This window comes from Pristiophorus japonicus, chromosome 15, assembly GCF_044704955.1.
Source record: "Pristiophorus japonicus isolate sPriJap1 chromosome 15, sPriJap1.hap1, whole genome shotgun sequence".
Classification (NCBI taxonomy): Eukaryota; Metazoa; Chordata; class Chondrichthyes; family Pristiophoridae; genus Pristiophorus; species Pristiophorus japonicus.
In genome coordinates this window covers 55,748,991-55,770,201 of record NC_091991.1, presented here as the reverse complement: position 1 = coordinate 55,770,201, position 21,211 = coordinate 55,748,991, and the positions used below count along the sequence as shown (strand labels likewise).

Here is a 21,211-nt window from a genome sequence, read left to right as displayed (position 1 = left end):
ATTATTCCCTTGATTATTGTCCGCCCCACCATGAAGTTATTATTTGGGGGCCTATAAACTAAGCCCACCAGTGACTTTTCCCCCTTACTGTCTCTAATCTCCACCCACAATGATTCAACATTTTGTTCATTAGAGCCAATATCATCTCTCACAACTGCCCTGATATCATCCTTTATTAACAGAGCTACCTCACCTCTTTTCCCTTCTTGTCTATATTCCCGAATTGTCAGATACCCCTGTATGTTTAATTCCCAGTCTTGGCCACCCTGCAACCACGTTTCTGTAATGGCCACCAAATCATACCCATTTGTAATGATTTGTGCCGTCAACTCATTTACTTTATTTCGAATGCAGCGTGCGTTTAGGTAGAGTGTTTTAATACTAGTTTTTAAACCATGATTTTTAGTTTTGACCCCTCCTGCAGCCCCTTTATAGTCATACATATTGTCCCTTCCTATCACCTTGTGGTTTACACTTACCCCAGTGCTACTCTGCTCTGTTGCCTCTTGCCTTTTGCATTCTTTCTTGGGGTCCTGTTCATCTGAGCTCTCACCCACTCTAACTAGCTCGAGAGCCCTCTCCTGGGTTCCGAATACTCCTCGCATTGAGGCACCAAGCTTTCATGCTTGCCTTTTTATTACATTTTGACCCTTTAGAATTTTGCTGTACAGTGGCCCTTTTTGTTTTTTGCCTTGGGTTTCTCTGCCCTCCATTTTTACTCATCTCCTTTCTGTCTTTTGCTTCTGTCTCCTTTTTGTTTCCCTCTGTCTCCCTGCATTGGTTCCCATCCCCCTGCCATATTAGTTTAACTCCTCCCCAACAGCACGAGCAAACACTCCCCCTGGGACATTGGTTCCGGTCCTGCCCAGGTGCAGACCGTCTGGTTTGTACTGGTCCCACCTCCCCCAGAACCGGTTCCAATGCCCCAGGAATTTGAATCCCTCCCTGCTGCACCACTGCTCAAGCCACGTATTCATCTGAGCTATCTTGCGATTCCTACTCTGACTAGCACGTGGCACTGGTAGCAATCCCGAGATTACTACTTTTGAGGTCCTACTTTTTAATTTAGCTCCTAACTCCTTACATTCTTCTCGTAGGACCTCATTCCTTTTTTTTACCTATATCGTTGGTACCAATGTGCACAACGACAACTGGCTGTTCACCCTCCCTTTTCAGAATGTGCTGCACCCGCTCCGAGACATCCTTGACCCTTGCACCAGGGAGGCAACATACCATCCTGGAGTCTCGGTTGCGGCCGCAGAAACGTCTATCTATTCCCCATACAATTGAATCCCCTATCACTATCGCTCTCCCACTCTTTTTCCTGCCCTCCTGTGCAGCTGAGCCAGCCACGGTGCCATGAACTTGCCTGCTGCTGCCCTCCCCTGATGAGTCATCCCCCTCAACAGTACTCAAAGCGGTGTATCTGTTTTGCAGGGGGATGACCGCAGGGGACCTCTGCACTACCTTCCTTGAACTGCTCTTCCTGCTGGTCTTCCATTCCCTATCTGGCTGTGGACCCTTCACCTGCGGTAAGACGAACTCGCTACACGTGCTACTCACGTCATTCTCAGCATCATGGATGCTCCAGAGTGAATTCACACTCAGCTCGAATTCCGCAACGTGGACCGTCAGGAGCTGGAGGCGGATACACTTCCCGCACACGTAGTGGTCAGGGACACCGGAAGTGTCCCTGAGTTCCCACATGGTACAGGAGGAGCATATCATGTGACCGAGCTCTCCTGCCATGACTTAACCCTAAGATACACTTAAATTAGCAACAACAATACTAAAGTTTACTCACTGTTATAGAAGAGAAAAAAGAAAAACTACTCGCCAATCACCAGCCAATTACTTACCCCTTTGGCTGTGATGTCACCTTTCTATTTCTTTCTACTTTTTTGCCTTCTCCCTGTAGCTGCACAAGCTGGGCCTCTCCACGCACCTCCTCGACGCTGGGCCCCGGACTCCCTGCTGTGCCTTTTATAGGCCTCTCGCCGAAGTCCCGACTGCTTCTCCACGCACCACCTCGACGCTCCGGTTGAGTGTCCAAAATCCGTAGTTCCAAAATTCGGAATGTTCCGGAATCCGAACACTGGGCCGATCCATGGCGGGGTCGTCCAGAAACCGGAAAATGTTCCAAAATCCGGTCTTCCCCGGCCTCGGCCACCTGACCTCCCCCGGCCTGGGCCAATCCCCATCCCCCACCCCTCCCCTCCCCTCCCCTGCCCGCCCCCTCCCCTACCTTCCTCGGCCCAGGCAAAGATATTCTGAAATCCGGAAATACCTGGAATCCAGAACGACCTAGGTCCTGAGGTTTCTGGATTTCGGATGTCACACCTGTAGCAGTGCAGCAGAGAATAAGGTCAAGGCAGGGAATAATGGTAGAAAATTTAAATTTAAGGCTCTTTATCTGAATACGCAAAACATTCGTAACCAGATAGGCAAACTAGTGGCACAAATAGAGATAAATGGGTTTGATCTAATAGCCGTTACAGAGACGTGGTTGCAAGGTGACCAAGGTTGGGAACTAAATGTTCCAGGGTACTTGCTGTTTTGAAAAGGCAGGCAGAATGGAAAAGGAGAGTGGGGGTAGCCCTGATAACAAAGGATGACAGTAGAGAGAAAGCATCTCAGCATGGAAGGTCAGGAAGTAGAATCAGTATGGGTAGAGATAAGGAATAACAAGGGGCAGAAAACACAGGTGGGAGTAGCATATAGGCCCCCTAACAGTATATACTGCTGCACAGAATATTAATCAAGAAATAGTAGAAGCTTGTAACACAGGTAATGCAATAATCATGGGGGACATTAATCTTCATAGACTGCACAAATCAAATTGATAAAGGTAGTCTGGAGGACGAGTTCATGGAATGCATTCGGGATAGTTTCCTAGAACAATACTTCATGGAACCAACCAAGGGACAGGCTATTTTAGATCTTGTATTGTGTAATGAGACAGGGTTAATTAGCAATCTCGTAGTAAGGGATCCTCTGGGGCAGAGTGATCATAATATGATAGAATTTCACGTTACATTTGAGAGTGACTTGCTGAAGTCTGAAACGAAAGTCTTAAACTTAAATAAAGCCAATTACGTAGGTATAAAGGGTGAATTGGCTAAGGTAGATTGGAAACAAAGATTTAAAGGTATGGCAGAAGATAAGCATTGGCTTGCATGTAAAGAAATATCTCATACTCCTCAATAAAAATACATTGCATTGAGAAACAAAAACTCCATGGGAAAAGTGATCCATCCATGGCTAACTAAAGAAATTAAGGATAGCATTAGATTGAAAACAGAGGCTTATAATGTTGTGAAGAATAGTAGCAAGCTGAAGATTGGGAGAATTTCAGAAACCAGCAAAGGGTAACCAAACAATTGATAAAAAGGGAAAGGAGGAAGAGAGAAATCAGGGAACTACAGGCCAGTTAGCTTGATATCACTCGTCGGGAAATTTCTGGAATCCATTGTTAAGGAAGTGGTATCAGGGCACTTAGAAAATCATGACTTGATTCGGCAGGGTCAACATGGTTTTATAAATGCATTTGACAAATTTATTCAGAGTTTTTTGAGGATGTAACTAGCATGGTAGATAAAGGGGGACCAATGGATGTAGTTATTTAGATTTCCAAAAGGCATTCGATAAGGTGCAACATAAAAGGTTATTACACAAGATAAGGGCTCATGATATTGGAGGTAATATCTTAGCATAGATAGAGGATTGGTTAACAGACAGAAAAAAAGAGAGTAGGGATAAATGGTCTTTTTCAGGTTGGCAGGCTGTAACTAGTGGGGTGCCGCAAGGATCAGTACTGGGGCCTCAGTTATTTACAATCTATATTAATGACCTAGATGAAGGGACTGACTGTAATATATCCAAGTTTGCTGATGATACAAAGCTCGGTGGGACTGTGACGAGAAAGTCTGCAAAGGGATATAGATAGATGAAGTGAGTGGGTAGTAAGGTGGCAGATGGAGTACAATGTAGGGAAGTGTGAGGTTATTCACTTTGGTAGGAATATTTTTAAAATGGTGAGAAACTTTTAAACATTGGTGTTCAGAGAGATTTGGGTGACCTAATGCAAGAAACGCAGAAAGCTAGCATGCAGGTACAGCAAGCAATAAGGATCAGACATGATATTAAATGGCGGAGCAGGCTCGAGGGGCCATATGGCCTACTTCTGCTCCTATTTCTTATGTTCTTATGAAGGCAAATGGCATGTTGTCCTTTATTGCAAGGGGGTTGGAGTATAAGAGTAAGGAAATCTTGCTACAATTGTACAGGGCCTTGGTGAGACCACACCTGGAGTACTGTACACAGTTTTGGTTTCCTTATCTGAGGAACGAAGGTTCACTCGATTGATTCCTGGGATGAGAGAGCTGACTTTATGATGAGATATTGTGCAGAATGGGCCTGTACTCTGGAGGTTACAAGAATGAGAGGTGATCTCATTGAAACATACAATATTCTGAAGGGGATTGACAGGGTTGATGCTGTGAGGTTGGTTTCCCTGGCTGGTGTGTACAGCACAGTCTCAGGATAAGGGGTAGGCCATTTAAGAAGGAATTTCTTCACTCTGGAATTCTCTGCCCTAGAGGGCTGTGGATGCTGAGTCTCTGAGTATATTCAAGGCTGAGATGGATAAATTTTTGGATTCTAGGGGAATCAAGGGATATGGAAATCGGGCAGGAAAGTGTTGAGGTCGATGATCAGCGGTGATCTTATTGAAAGGTGGAGCAGGTTCGAGGGGCCATACGGCCTACTGCTCCGATTTCTTATGTAACACTGAAGGACTCCATTCGGCCCATTGTGCCTTTGCCGATTCTTTGAAACAAGATCTATTAGTCCCTCTCCCCTGCTCCTTCCCCATAGCCCTGCAAATCTTTTGCCTTCAAGTATTTTTCACTGTAACAATGATTGACTGAGATCACTTCTATTTACAGGAACTGTACCAGTGATGGGCTGGGGCCCTCTCCGTATTTACATAAACTATACCAGTGACCGGTAGCACCCCCTATACCGAATGGAACTGTACCAGTAACAAGTTGGGCCCTCTCTGTATTTATAGGAACTGTACCAGTGACAAGCGTGGACCCCACTCTATTTACAGGAACTGTGCCAGTAACGGGTGCAGAGCCTCTTTATTTACAGGAACTGTAGCATTTATAGGAACTATGCCAGTGACAAGCCGGGACTCCTATTTACAGGAACTGTATTAGTGACAGGCTCAGACCCCTTCTACAACAACAACAACAACTTTTATATAGCGCCTTTAACATAGTGAAACATCCAAAGACGCTTCACAGGAGCGATATCAAACAAAATATGACACCGAGTAAAGTAAGGAGATATTAGGATAGATGACCAAAATTGGGGATGAGCAAGAAACCAGAATTGGAGGAGTGCAGAGATCTCATAAGGTAGTAGGGCTGAATGAGGTTACAGAAATAGGGAGGGTTGAGTACTTGGAGCATTTGAGAAGAAGGATGAGAATTTTAAAATCAAGGCCTTGCCGGACCAGGAGCCAGTGTCGGTCAGCGAGCACAGGGGTGATGGGTGAAAAGGACGTGGTGCAAGTTTAGATACGGGTAGCCGAGTTTTGGATGAACACAAGTGTATGCAGGGTGAAAGATGGAAGGCCGACCTGGAGAGCATTGGAATTGGAATAGTCAAGTCTAGAGGTAACAGAGGCATGAATGGGGGTTTCAACAGCAGCCGAGCTGAGGCAGGGTGGAGTCGGGCCATGTTATGGAGGTGGAAGTAGGCGGTCTTGCTGATGGAGTGGTGACTGTTATTTACAGGAATTGTACTGGCAACAGGCCGGGACTACGATTGCAGGAACTGTACTGGTGACAGGTGGAGCCCCCTCTATTTACAGGAACTGTATCAGGAACCCCTTTTATTTACAGGAACTGAAAGGCTGGAACCCCTTTTATTTATAGGAACAGCACTACTGACAGGCCGTGACCCTTTTTCTATTTACAGGAACAGTACTAGTAACAGGCCTGGACCTCTTGTATTTACAGGAACTATTGCCGTGACAGCCCAGTAGTATCCTCTCTTTTTAGAGGAACAATATCCGTGACGGGGAGTGTGATGTATGTAGCACTCAAATCACTGACTCCACACAGTATGGTGTTGTAGTAACTGCTGTGACCTTAGTCCTTTATTTTGTAATTCCAGAGTGCCTCTCAGTTGTTGTGGGCAGCCTTTTATACTCTGTCTTGTAGGTACTACTGGGTCTCCCACCACAGCGCCCCCTGTGGCGCACTATACATTTTATGTACCTGGACAATACATAACATCTCACTCTTCCCCTCGCCCGCCCCCCCCCCCCCCCCCCCCCCCCCCCCCAACCCCCGGGCCAGTTCCAAAAGCACATTGCCGGTAACCTCGGCCTTGTTCGTCCTGGTTGATTTGTGAGCATGAGTCCATGACCATCCGCTTCCCTCTTTCCCCTCCCCCCTCCCCCTCCCCATGTAGAGATTATGCTTGCGATCCAGTGCAAGCATGTGGTATTTGCAGTCCTTACATGGGTGATGAAGTACACAAACATAACCTCCAATAGAAAGCAGGTACACATAGACAGTACATTTGTATGGTACATATAGATGCATTGAAGAGTTATGTCAAAAGGTTGCAGATACACTGAACAGTTATTTAATCCCAGCTCCACTGGGTGAGGCATGGTGGCGGCATAATGCCCCTTTTTGCCCGAGGTAATGGGCTGTGCTGAGACAGGGTATGGCAACTTGTGCGTTGCCTTTGCGGCTCATCTGCAGCCGCTGAACCATTGCATGAATCACATAAAATCGGACATCACATTAATCCATTAGTCATGTTAGCCACAGATCCATTAACCCTTTTACTTGTGCATGGTGATATTAACTCTTCACCAATCATATAAATCATTTTAATCACAGTAATCATTTTACCATCAAAATATTAACTCTTGTCATAAATCACGTCATCATACAAATCACAGTAATCATTTTGACTCACGCTTGCCCTTACAAAAGTCGCTTTATGGGGACCGCCAATGGTGTAAGGCCCCTTTAAGACTCCCGGGTACATTTCCCTTTTAAGACGCCGCCTTGTTCCACGAGGTTGCCACTGGGCGCCACCATTTTAGGTGCTCTGCTGGTGCCTGCCTGCCTCTCTTTCTGCAGAACTCTGCTGCCATGAGGCTCGCCGCCATCTTGAGCTCGCTGTGCTGAAGCCGAAACCGCGGGACTCTTTGGTGTCCCTGTACTTGATCACTCACACCTCGGAGATCTGCCCGTACTTGGAGAACGCTTCTTCCAGGGCCTGCTCGTCTGTCTCGAAATTGAGACCGCCGATAAACAGCTTTCCTTCTTCGGACCCTTTTGTGAGGTTGGTTTGCTGGGTGTTTTCCCTGCTGGACTCTAGCCTGCTGCTGTCTGACGGTTCGCTCTCGACTCTTTGTGGAGATCCAGCACACTCCGACCGCACCCGGGAACCTCAACGCACCGCCGTATCCTCCGGAGCACCCCACGCAGCTGACCACCTTCTTGCCCGTGAGCTGCCACATACACACACACACACACGCGTCCTCCGGAGCCGACCTCTGCCTGTGGGCCGACGGTGCCTGCTGGAGCAGCCTGTCGAAGCCCTTCTCCCTTCTCCAGCTCGGTTGGCGCTGCTGCTTGTGAGCATGGCGGACAGCGGTCTGTGGAGGGATGAAGTCTTCCCAGCTCCCACGGACCTTCCCCATCTATCTCCTGCCGAGTAGCATCGGCCCATCGCCTGCAATGATCCACAAAGATAAACCGTGCGTCTCGCCCCCATGAGATACCTGCACATCCGCTCTGCCAAGAACAGGTATTGTTCCTTGGTGTAGGTGCGCAGCTTCGCCGTGACCGGGAAAAGTTTGGGTCATGCAACTAATCCACAGTTTATCAAAAGTTTCCTGACTCATCAACGACTGACCCGATCTGGTGTCCACTTCCATACTCACTGGGACTCTCTTAATCTTGACTTCCATAATCACTGGGGCCAAATCGTCGGTACAAGTATACAGTCCAAACGCATCATCTTCTTCTACCTGCTTCTTGCTGGATGGTAGATCATCTACCATCTCCGCAGCCACATGGTGAGTCGTGTTTCTTTTGCACATATGCTGAAGGTGGCCTTTCGTGTGGCAGGTATTGCACATATACTCCACAAACCTGCACCGGTGAGCCCCATGGCTTCCTCCACAGCGCCAGCATGGTGCTACTCGATTAGCCCCCCTTGGCGGACTCTGAGTTCCAGGACCCTGAGGTCTGTGCTCTCTGCCCTGGCAGGAACTGTGCCATTGACAGGGATTCATTCTATTTACATGAACTGTACCAGTGATGGGTAGAACCGCTTATATTTGCGAGAACTGTACCAGTAACAGGCCGGGATACCTTATATTTACAGAAAATGTACTAATGACGGGTATAGCTTCTGCTATTGACAGAAACTGTAGCATTGACCGAGATTCTTTATCAGTGACAAGCCGAGTACTCATCTGTTCACACGAACTGTACCAGTGACAGTGTGAAATACACTCTGTTTATAGGAACTATACCAGTGGCAGCCCAGTGTCCTCTATTTGCAGGAACTGTACCAGAGACAGGTTGAGGCCAGTTTTTTTTTTACACGAACAGTAGCAGTGACCGGCCAAGACCCCTTTTTACAGGAACAGTACCAGTGACAGCCTAGTGTCCATATTTTTTCTGTAACTGTAGCAATGATGGGCCGGAACCTCTTGTATTTGCAGGAACTGTATCAGAGACTGGGACCTTCTCTATTAACAGGAACTATATCATTGACACGCCGGGACCTCTTTCCGTTTGCAATAACTATAGCAGATACAGCCCAGTATCCCCTCTTTTTACAGAAATAAGTATCCCAATATCCCCCTCTATTTCTAGGAAATGGCTGTACACAGCCCAACACAGTGCGACTGTACACAGCCCAACACAGTGCGACTGTACACAGCCCAACACAGTGCGACTGTACACAGTGCAACACAGTGTAACTGTACACAGCCCAACACAACGCAGTATGACTGTACACAGCCCAACACAACACAGTGTGACTACACACAGCCCAATATAGTGTGACTGTACACAGCTCAACACAATGTCAGCTCTGTATCCTCTCTTTTTCCAGGAACTGTATTAATTACAGACTGGGGTCCCACTGAACTGATGGAACTGTAGCAGGGACAGGCCAGGTCCATGTCTGTATTTAGCTTAATTGTACCTGTGAGAGGCCGCGACCCCCTTCTATTTCCCTTTTTTTACAGGAACTGTACCAGTGACAAGTAAGACCCCTCTATTTACAGGAATTATATAGTGACTGGAAGGACCCCTTATATTTGTAGGTACTGTACTGGGTACAGTTCAGGATCCCTTCTATTTACAGGAACGGTACCATTGACTGTAACTGTAACGGAGACAGCCCCGTATTCTCCCTTTTTATAGGAACTGTACGAGTGACAGGCTGGGACCACCTCTATTGACCGGAATTGTAAAAGTGACAGACCAGGATCCTTTCTGTTTACAGGAACTGTTACTAGTGCGAGGCCGGGAACCCCTTCTATTTACAGTAACTGTACTAGTGACAGACCGGGACCCCTTCTATTGACCAGAATTATAAAAATGACAGGCTGGGATCCCTTCTATATTCAGACCTGCTACCAGTGACTGGCCGGGTCCTTCTCTGTTTACAGAAACTGTACCAATGTCAGGCCGGGACCTCTTCCGTTTACAGGAACTGTACCAGGGACAGGTTGAGACAGCTTTTGACTACAGGAACTGTACCATTGACAGGCTGGGACCACTTTCTATTTCATAGAAATTTACAGCACGGAAGGATGCCATTTTGGCCCATCGTGTCCGCGCCAGCCGACAAAGCTATCTAGCCTAATTCCACTTTACAGCTCTTGGTCCGTAGCCCTGCAGGTTACGGCAATTCATGTGCCCATCCAAGTACTTTTTAAATGTGGTGAAGGTTTCTGCCGCTACCACCCTTTCAGGCAGTGAGTTCCAGACTCCACCACCCGCTGGGTGAAGATATTTCCCCTCAAATCTGCTCTAAACCTCAAACCAATTACTTTAAATCTATGCCCCCTGGTTGTTGACTCCTCTGCTAAGGGAAATAAGTCTTTTTTATCCACTCTATCTAGGCCCCTCATAATTTTATGGACGTGCTTATTTGTATTGCAAAAATGGCCAACATGCTCCACCCTTTGTTTCTGATTGGTCCCCTTGGAGGATAACCCACACCCTGAAGTTTCACAGGAATGTATAACTGGAACCGCCCATCCCAAGGTCTCACTGACTTTGCAAATTGTAACTCGATCCACTTTGACTTCCTGAAGCGACAGAGGACAGAGCTTCCCAGAAGACAGCAAAGGCCAGCCAAAGTGCCTTATCCCAGTCCAAGTACATCCCTCCCCCAGCCGAAGTGCCTTACCCCAGTCCAAGTACATCCCTCCCCCAGTCGAAGTGCCAAACAACAGTAAAGGTGCATGCCTCCCCCCTCCACCCCCGGCCCGACCCCACCATAGATGGGGCAGGCATTGTGCACTGATTGTTAACCGGTTTATTGGGTATGAAGTGAATAGTGACAGTGTCCTGACTTCTGGATATCATCCACTCCAATGATGTCCCTTGTAGGGGGTTGGAAGAACGTAATCCGTCTTTCCCCCGTAATCCGTCTCTTTCCCCCCCCCCCCCATCCTGCAGCTCCCTCTCCCCGCTTCTCTCTCCCTCCCCCCCCCCGCCCCGTTTCCCCCCTACCTCGCCGCTTTTCTCCAGCCCCCCGCCCTGCCTCTAGCTTCTCACCCCCCCACCCCCCGCCCTGCCCCCAACTTCTCCCCTGCCCCCAGCTTCTCTCCCCGCACCCTGACCACAGCTTCTCACCCCCCCGCCAGCTTCTGCACAGCCCCCCCCCCCCCCCCCACCGCCACCAGCTTCTCTGGCCCCACACCGCCCACAGCTTATCCGCCCACAGCTTATCCACCCTCCCCAAGCCCAAGATCCCCCCCTCTTCTCTCTCCTCCCTTCCCCCCCCCGCCCTCTGCTTCTCTTCCCCCCCCGCCCTCTCTTTCTCTTCCCCGCCCCCCCCCGCCCTCTCCTTCTCCCCCCCCCCCCCCCGCCCTCTCCTTCTCTCCCCCCCCCCCCCGGCCTCTCTTTCTCCCCCCCCCGGCCTCTCTTTCTCCCCCCCCCGGCCTCTCTTTCTCACCCCCCCCCACCCTCTCCTTCTCTCTCCCCCTCCCCCGCCCTCTCCTTCTCTTCGCCCCCCCCCCACCCTCTGCTTCTCTTCCCCCCCCGCCCTCTCCTTCTCTCCCCCCCCCCCCCCCGCGCCCTCTCCTTCTCTCCCCCCCCCCCCCCGCGCCCTCTCCTTCTCTCCCCCCCCCCCCCCCCCGCGCCCTCTCCTTCTCTCCCCCCCCGCGCCCTCTCCTTCTCTCCCCCCCCCCCCCCGCGCCCTCTGCTTCTCTCCCCCCCCCCCCCCCGCGCCCTCTCCTTCTCTCCCCCCCCCCCCCCCCCCGCCCTCTGCTTCTCTCTCCCCCTCCCGCCCTCTGCTTCTCTCCCCCCCCCGCCCTCTGCTTCTCTTCCCCCCCCCCCCCCCCCGCCCTCTGCTTCTCTTCCCCCCCCCCCCCCCGCCCTCTGCTTCTCTTCCCCCCCCCCCCCCCCCCGCCCTCTGCTTCTCTTTCCCCCCCCCCCGCCCTCTGCTTCTCTCCCCCCCCCCCCGCCCTCTGCTTCTCTCCCCCCCCCCCCCCGCCCTCTGCTTCTCTCCCCCCCCCCCCGCCCTCTGCTTCTCTCCCCCCGCCCTCTGCCTCTCTCCCCCCCCCCGCCCTCTGCCTCTCTCCCCCCCCCCGCCCTCTGCCTCTCTCCCCCTCCCCCGCCCTCTGCTTCTCTCCCCCCCCGCCCTCTGCTTCTCTTCCCCCCCCCGCCCTCTGCTTCTCTCCCCCCCCCGCCCTCTGCTTCTCTCCCCCCCGCCCTCTGCTTCTCTCCCCCCCCCGCCCTCTGCTTCTCTCCCCCCCCGCCCTCTGCTTCTCTCCCCCCCCGCCCTCTGCTTCTCTCCCCCCCCGCCCTCTGCTTCTCTCCCCCCCCGGCCTCTGCTTCTCTCCCCCCCGGCCTCTGCTTCTCTCCCCCCCCGGCCTCTGCTTCTCTCCCCCCCCGGCCTCTGCTTCTCTCCCCCCCCGCCCTCTGCTTCTCTCCCCCCCCGCCCTCTGCTTCTCTCCCCCCCCGCCCTCTGCTTCTCTCCCCCCCCGCCCTCTGCTTCTCTCCCCCCCCGCCCTCTGCTTCTCTCCCCCCCCGCCCTCTGCTTCTCTCCCCCCCCGCCCTCTGCTTCTCTCCCCCCCCGCCCTCTGCTTCTCTCCCCCCCCGCCCTCTGCTTCTCTCCCCCCCCCGCCCTCTGCTTCTCTCCCCCCCCCGCCCTCTGCTTCTCTCCCCCCCCCGCCCTCTGCTTCTCTCCCCCCCCCGCCCTCTGCTTCTCTCCCCCCCCCGCCCTCTGCTTCTCTTCCCCCCCCCGCCCTCTGCTTCTCTCCCCCCCCGCCCTCTGCTTCTCTCCCCCCCCCGCCCTCTGCTTCTCTCCCGCCCCCGCCCTCTGCTTCTCTCCCCCCCCCCACCCTCTGCTTCTCTCCCCCCCCCCGCCCTCTGCTTCTCTCCCCCCCCCGCCCTCTGCTTCTCTCCCCCCCCGCCCTCTGCTTCTCTCCCCCCCCCACCCTCTGCTTCTCTCCCGCCCCCGCCCTCTGCTTCTCTCCCCCCCCCACCCTCTGCTTCTCTCCCCCCCCCGCCCTCTGCTTCTCTTCCCCCCCCCGCCCTCTGCTTCTCTCCCCCCCCCGCCCTCTGCTTCTCTCCCCCCCCCGCCCTCTGCTTCTCTCCCGCCCCCGCCCTCTGCTTCTCTCCCCCCCCCACCCTCTGCTTCTCTCCCCCCCCCCGCCCTCTGCTTCTCTCCCCCCCCCGCCCTCTGCTTCTCTCCCCCCCCCCGCCCTCTGCTTCTCTCCCCCCCCCCCGCCCTCTGCTTCTCTCCCCCCCCCGCCCTCTGCTTCTCTCCCCCCCCCGCCCTCTGCTTCTCTCCCCCCCCCCCGCCCTCTGCTTCTCTCCCCCCCCCGCCCTCTGCTTCTCTCCCCCCCCCGCCCTCTGCTTCTCTCCCCCCCCCGCCCTCTGCTTCTATCCCCCCCCCGCCCTCTGCTTCTATCCCCCCCCCCGCCCTCTGCTTCTCTTCCCCCCCCCGCCCTCTGCTTCTCTTCCCCCCCCCCCCCATGCAGCGGCTCTCGCTCTCTGTCCCATGCCAGCCGCTCTTGGACCGAGGCCCGCCACTCTCGGTCCACTGCTGGCCGCTTTCGGGCCCATACCCGCCACTCTCGGCCCACCCACCCACCCCCCCCCCCCCCCCCACCTCGCCGGCCGATATCGGCCCCATGACGGCGGTGGGGGTTGGGAGAAGAGAGTCAGAGCCTCAAGTCCTGCTTCTCGGCACCACGTGAAGGGACTGATTCGGGCAGGATGGGGGCGGTTTGGTGGGTGGCGGGGGGAAGCAGTGCTTGATGGGGCGTGTCTTGTCGCCTGTCTGTCAAAAAATGTGCAGTGCAAATAGTTACATCGTAATTTTATGCACCTCAGTAACGTCGGCTCTCCGCCTCCTCCGTTCCAAAGAAAACAAACCCAGCTGATCCAATCTTTCCTCATAGCTGAAATTCTCCAGCCCAAGCAACAGCCTCGTAAATCTCCTCTGTACCCTCTCTAGTGGAATCACATCTTTCCTGTAATGTGGTGACCAGAACATCATGCTGTACTCTAGGTGTGATCTAACTTGTATTTTATACAATTCAAGCATAACCTCCCTGCTCTTGTATTCTATGCCTCGGCTAATAAAGGCAAGTAATCCGTATGCCTTCTTAACCACCTTATCTACCTGGCCTGCTACCTTCAGGGATCTGTGGACCTGCACTCCAAGGTTCCTTTGTTCTTCTACACTTCTCAGTGTCCTAACATTTAATGTGTATTCCCTTGCCTTGTTGGCCCTCCCCAAATGCATTACCTCACACTTCTCAGGATTGAATTCCATTTGCCACTGTTCTGCCCATCTGACCAGTTCATTGATATGTAGGTATTGTACCAGTGATGGGCCGGGAACCCTTTAATTTACAGGAACTGTACCAGTTACAGCCCAATATCCTCCCTTTTTGCAGGAACTGTGCTAATGACAAGCTAGGACTCTCACTGTATTGATAGGAACTGTAGCAGTAACAGGCCAAGTCCATGTCTGTATTTAGTGTAATTGTGCAAGAGAGAGGGCAGGACCTTTTCCATTTACAGGAACTTTGTCAGTGACGGGCTGGGGCCCTCTCTTTTTCACCGGAGCTACATAAGAGCATAAGAAATAGGAGTTGGAGTAGGCCATTTGGCCCTTCGAGCCTGCTCCGCCATTCAACGAGATCATAACTGATCTTCTACCTCACTCCACCTTCCTGCACTATCTCCATATCCCTTATTTCCCCCAAATTTATCGACCTCTGTCTTAAATATACTCAACGACTGAGCATCACAGCTCTCTGGGGTAGAGAATTCCAAAGATTCACAATCCTTTGAGTGAAGAAATATCTCCTCATCTTGATCCTAAATGGCCGAACTCTTATTCTGAGACTGTGACCCCGTGTTCTTGATTCCCCAGCCAGAGGAAACATTTTCTCAGGATTAACCCTGTCAAGCCCCCTAAGAATTTTGTGTTTCAATTAGATCACTCCTCATTCTTCTGAACTCTAGGGTATATAGGCCTAGTCTACTCAATCTCTCCTCATAGGGCAATCCCCTCATCCCAGGAACCAATCTAGTGAACCTTTGTTGCACTCCCTCCAAGGCAAGTATATCCTTTCTTAGGTTAGGCGACCAGAATTGTACACAGTACTCCAGTGCCCTGTATAATTGAAGTATGACTGCTTTACTCTTATACTCTGAGCCCTTTGTAACAAAAGCTAACATACCATCTGCTTTCCTAATTGCTTGCTGTACCTGCATGTTAACTTTCTGTGATTCATGTACAAGGACATCCTGGGACAGGTTGGGACAGGTTGCAAACCTTTCCCAGTCTCTCATCATTCAAAAAAGGTTCTGTTTTTTTTTTTCCTATCAAAGTGAATAACGTCACATTTCCCCACATTGTATTCCATCTGCCATGTACTTGCCCACTCAGCAGTATATCATTCTGCAGCCTTTTTGTGTCCTCTCCACTTTACCATCTAACTTTGTATCATCAGCAAACTTGTGTACGTTACACTCAGGCCCTTCATCTAAGTAATTAATATAGATTGTAAATAGCTGAGGGCCAAGCACTGATCCTCGTGGTATCCCGTTAGTTACAGCCTGCCAACCCGAAAAAATCCCGTTTATTTCTACTGTTTTCTGTGCATTAACCAATCCTCAATCCATGCTATATCTGAGACAGTCCGGGACCCCTTTCCGTTTACGGGAACTGTACCATTAACATGCTGAGATCTATTCACTGGAAGTTTTCTGTTGACAGGAACTGCATCAGTGACGAGCCGTGGTTGTCTTCTATTTAGAGGAGCTGTTCTCGGGACAGGCTAGGACCCCTCTGTTTACATGAACTGTTCTAGTGATAGTCCAATATCTTCCTACAGGAACTGTATCAGTGACAAGCTGGAACTTTCACTGTCTTGATGGGAACTATAGCAGTGACAGACCAGGTCATCCTCTGTATTTAATGGAATTGTTCCAGTGAGTGGGAGGGACCTATTTCATTTTTACAGGAACTATAACAGTGACAGTCAGGGATAATTTCTATTTACAAAAAATGTGTCAATGACAGGCTGGGGCTTTCTCTGTATTTAACGCAACTGTACCAGTGACAGGCCGAGACCCCCTCTATTTGCAAGAACTGTTACCAGTGACAAGCCGGGATCCTCTCTATTTGCAGAAACAATACCAGTGACAGGCCGGGACACACACTATTTGCAGGAACAATACCAGTGACAGGCCGGGACACGCTCTATTTGCAGGAACTGTTACCAGTGACAGGCCGGGACCCCTTCTGTTTACAGGAACGATATCAGTGACAGGCTGAGATTTCTTATACTTTTATAAGCTTGCCGGAAACACAAAAACTGACTGCAAAAGCTTCTATAGATATGTGAAGAGAAAAAGATTAGTGAAGACAAACGTAGGTCCCTTGCTGTCGGATTCGGGTGAATTTATAATGGGAAACAAGGAAATGGCAGAGCAATTGAACAAGTACTTTGGTTCTGTCTTCACAAAGGAAGACACAAATAACCTTCCGGATGTGCTAGGGGACCGAGGGTCTCGTGAGAAGGAGGAACTGAAGGATATCCTTATTAGGCGAGAAATTGTGTTGGGGAAATTGACGGGATTGAAGGCCGATAAATCCCCAGGGTCTGATAGTCTACATCCCAGAGTACTTAAGGAAGTGGCCCTAGAAATAGTAGATGCATTGGTGAAAAATTTCCAGCAGTCTATCGACTCCGGATCAGTTCCTATCGACTGGAGGGTTGCTAATGTAACACCACTTATTATTAAAAAAGGAGGGAGAGAGAAAATGGGTAATTATAGACTGGTTAGCCTGACATCAGTAGTGGGGAAAATGTTGGAATCAATCATTAAGGATGAAATGGCAGTGCATTTGGAAAGCAGTGATAGGATTGGTCCAAGTCAGCATGGATTTATGAAAGGGAAATCATGCTTGACAAATCTTCTGGAATTTTTTGAGGATGTAACTAGCAGAGTGGACAAGGGAGAACCAGTGGATGTGGTGTATTTGGACTTTCAAAAGGCTTTTGACAAGGTCCCACACAAGAGATTGGTGTGCAAAATCAAAGCACATGGTATTGGGGGTAATGTACTGACGTGGATAGAGAACTGGCTGGCAGACAGGAAGCAGAGAGTCGGGATAAACGGGTCCTTTTCAGAATGGCAGGCAGTGACTAGTGGAGTGCTGCAGGGCTCGGTGCTGGGACTCCAGCTCTCTACAATATACATTTAATAATTTAGATGATGGAATTGAGTGTAATATCTCCAAGTTTGCAGATGACACTAAACTGGGTGGCGGTGTGAGCTGTGAGGAGGACGCTAAGAGTCTGCAGGGTGACTTCGACAGATTAGGCGAATGGGTAAATACATGGCAGATGCAGTAAAATGTGGATAAATGTGATGTTATCCACTTTGGGGGCAAAAACACGAAGGAAGAATATTATCTAAATGGCGGCAGATTAGGAAAAGGGGAGGTGCAGCGAGTCCTGGGTGTCATGGTTCATCAGTCCTTGAAAGTTGGCATGCAGGTATAGAAGGCAGTGAAGAAGGCAAATGGTATGTTGGCCTTCATAGCTAGGAGATTTGAATATAGGAGCAGGGAAGTCTTACTGCAGTTGTACAGGGCCTTGGTGAGGCCTCACCTGGAATATTGTGTTCAGTTTTGGTCTCCTAATCTGAGGAAGGACGTTCTTGCTATTGAGGGAGTGCAGCGAAGGTTCACCAGACTGATTCCAGGGATGGCTGGACTGACATATGAGTAGAGACTGGATCAACTGGGCCTTTATACACTGGAGTGTAGAAGAATGAGAGGGGATCATAGAAACATATAAGATTCTGACGGCACTGGACAAGTTAGATGCGGGAAGAATGTTCCCGATGTTGGGGAAGTCCAGAACCAGGGGACACAGTCTTAGGATAAGGGGCAGGCCATTTAGGACTGAAATGAGGAGAAACATCTTCACTCAGAGAGTTGTTAACCTTTGGAATTCCCTGCTGCAGAGAGTTGTTGCTTTCAGTTTATTGGGTATATTCAAGAGGGAGTTAGATATGGCCCTTACGGCTAAAGTGATCAAGGGGTATGGAGAGAAAGCAGGAAAGGGGTACTGAGGGAATGATCAGCCATGATCTTATTGAATGGTGGTGCAGGCTCGAAGGGCCGAATGGCCTACTCCACCTATTTTCTATGTTTCTATGTTTATAGTGACTGTACCAGTGAGAGACAAGGACTCTCGCTATTTTCAGGAACTGTACCATGTGTCAGACTGGGACCCTTTGTATTTACAGGAACTGTACAATTGACACGCTGGGACCCCTTCTATTTACACCAACTGCACCAGTGACAGTCCAGGACCTCCTCTCTTTACAGGAATTGTATCAGTGATAGGTTGAGTTCCGTTATATTTGCAGGATCCATATCTGATGTGTATGCAATAACTGTTAGACTGAGTACTGTTTAACTCCAAGAGGTATGACCTTGGCTCTGCTTTATTAAGGGCCAAAGTGACTAATATACAAAATGGCTGGCCTTTTATACTTGGGCTGCACACACTTGCGTGCAGCCCAATAGCCTTCAACAGTGCCGCCATCTAGTGGCTAGTGATCCCAAAAGCAAATACATGACAATACCAGTTACAGGTGGAACCCAATGTATTCACTGTGAGCACCATCAGAACAGGCCGTGGAGTGGAAGGAGCAGTGTGGCAGCCTAGCCCAGCAGTCTGCGCGGCCTCCGGCCTGCGAGCACCATCAGAGCAGGCCAGGTAGTGGAAGGAGCAGTGTGGCGGCATACCACTCCAGGGAGCAGCACATGCTGGAGCAGGAGAGCAACAGCAGTGAAGAGTGACGTCATCAAGGTCCAGGGCGGTGATTGGAGTGTGGGCAGGTACTGCAGGAGCGACGAAGTCGGGGCGAAGGAGTGGCGAGAGATCGTAGAGGGACGTGATCGGGGCCCAGGAGAGGCTTGAGTTCGGGGCCCAGAAGTGGCGAGGGCCCAGGGGCAGCATAGGCCAGCCCACACTGCGATATGTGTGCGCACCAGTGCAGCAGAGCAGGTCTCCAGTCATCTTGGTTAATCCTTGCTACTGGACCAAGACCTAGCTCTGTCAAGCCCGTGTAGTGGCTGGTGTGCAATGGTCACCACACGTTAAAAAAATCCAAGCACAGGCATCTTCCAACCTTCAAGATTTAGTTTGGACCTGGAATTTTAGGTCCATCATTGAAACACCTGTGAATTTTTGACGTGGAAGCAAGTCATTCTCGATTCGAAGGGCTGCCTATGATGACCAGTGACAGTCCGTGACACCCTCTGTTAACTTGAACTATACCAGTGACAGCCCAGTATCCTCTGTTTTTATAGGAACTTTATCAGCGACAGTCCAGTATTCACCTTTTTTACAGGCTAGGGCCATTTTAGTTTACAGGAACTATAGCAGTGACAGCCCTGTATCCCCTCTTTTTATGGGAGCTGTACTAGTGACAGTCCAGTGTCGTCTCTCTTTTTACTGGAACTGTACCAATGATCAGCTGAGACTATAGCAGTGACAGGCCAAGTTCATCTCTCTATTTAGCAGAATTGTTCCAGTGAACTGTACCAGTGACTGGCTGGAACCCCTTCTATTTACAGGAACTGCACCAGTGATAGGCCGGGACCCCCTCTATATTTATAGGAAATGTACGAATGACACCCAAGTATCCCCTCTTTTTACAGGAACTGTACCATTGACTGTTAAGACCCACTCTACTGAATGGAACTGTGCCAGAGACAGGCCAGGACCCTCGCTATTGACTTGAAATGTAACCGGGACAGACTGGGACCCCTTTTGCTTACAGGAGCAGTATCCGTGACAAACTGAGACCGCTTGTATTTGCAGGAACCGTACCAGTTACAGACGAAACCCATTCTATTCACTGGAAATGTACCATTGACAGGCCGTGACACCCTCTGTTTACTGGAACTAAAACTGAGACAATCTGGGAGACAATCTGGGACCCCTCTCCGTTTACAGCAACTGTACCAGTGACAAACTGGATCTTTCTCTGCATGGATAGGAACTGTAGCAGTGACAGATCGGGGCCCTCTCTATTTACATGAACTGTACCAGAGACAAACAGGGAATCCTTTCTTATTACAGGAATTGTACCAGTAGCAGGCCGGGACTTCTAATATTTGCAGGAACTGCACCAGTTACAGACGGAACCTGTTCTATTTACAGGAGCCATAGCAGTGATAGCGTCTCTATTTAGAGGAGCTGTACAAGGGACAGGCCGTCACCCCTCTATTACAACAACTGTACTGGTGAGAGCCCAGTCTCCTCTCTTTTTACAGGAATTGTACCAGTGACAAACAGGGACTTTTTCTGTATTGCTATGAATTGTAGCAGTGACTGGCCAGGTCCATCTCTGTATTTAGTGGAATTTTACCAGTGAGGGGGTGGGACCTATCTTTTTACATAAACTGTACCATTGACTGGGATTCTTTCTATTGACTGAAACTTTATCAGTGACAAACCAGGTCCTCCTCTGTTCACAGGTTCTGTACCAGAGACAGTGTGGGACCACTTCTATTTTTAGAAACTGTACCAGTGACCAGCCAGGACCCCTTTTATTTAGGGAACTGCAATAGTGTCAGATAATCTTCTATTTTCTATTTACAGGAACTGTACGAGTGACAGACTGGGATCCCTTCTATTTACAGGAACGGTGGCAGTGTCAGGTGGAACCCCTTGTATTTATAGCTGCCATACCAGTGACCGGCTGGAAACTTCTTTGTTTATAGGCGCTATACCTATGACAGTCTGGTACCCCTTCTGTGACAATAGGACCCGCTCTACCTACAGGAATTATACCAGCCCGGCTGTGACCCATTTTATTTTCAGGAACTGTTACCACTGAAAGGCTGGGATCCTTTCTATTTACTAGAACTATTCGATCATCCCATTATCCTGTTTTTACAGGAACCGTACCAGCGTTGGTGAGGATCCCTTCTATTTACAGGAAATGTATTTGTGACAGGCTGAGACCCTTTCTATGTACAAGAACTGTAGTAGTGACAGACTGGGACCCTCTCTATTGACCAGAAGTGTAACAGTGACAGGTTGGGAACCCTTCTATTACTGGTACAGGAACTGTATCAGTGACAGGAGGGACCCTTTCTCTTTACAGGAACTATACCAGTGACAGCCCAGTATCCCATCTTTTTACAGGAACTATACCGGTGGCAGGTAAGACCCTTCTAAGTACAGGAACTGAACTAGTGACAGACTGAGACTCACTTTATTTACCAGAAGTGTTACTGTGACAGGCCAGAACTCCATTTATTTACAGGAACTGTACTGGCTACAGGCCTGGTCCATTTCTGTATTTAGTGGAATTATACCCACGAGAGGGCGAGACCAATATAATTTACAGGAACTGTACCA

The 21,211-nt window shown here is 50.3% G+C and overlaps 1 protein-coding gene across 6 annotated transcripts in view; it reads left to right on the top strand.

Moving 5' to 3' along the window:
• The window catches only part of itfg2 (integrin alpha FG-GAP repeat containing 2), a 355,330-nt gene that overhangs the window by 16,598 nt on the left and 317,521 nt on the right, over nt 1-21,211 (top strand). The gene's annotated exons all lie outside the window — the stretch shown is intronic.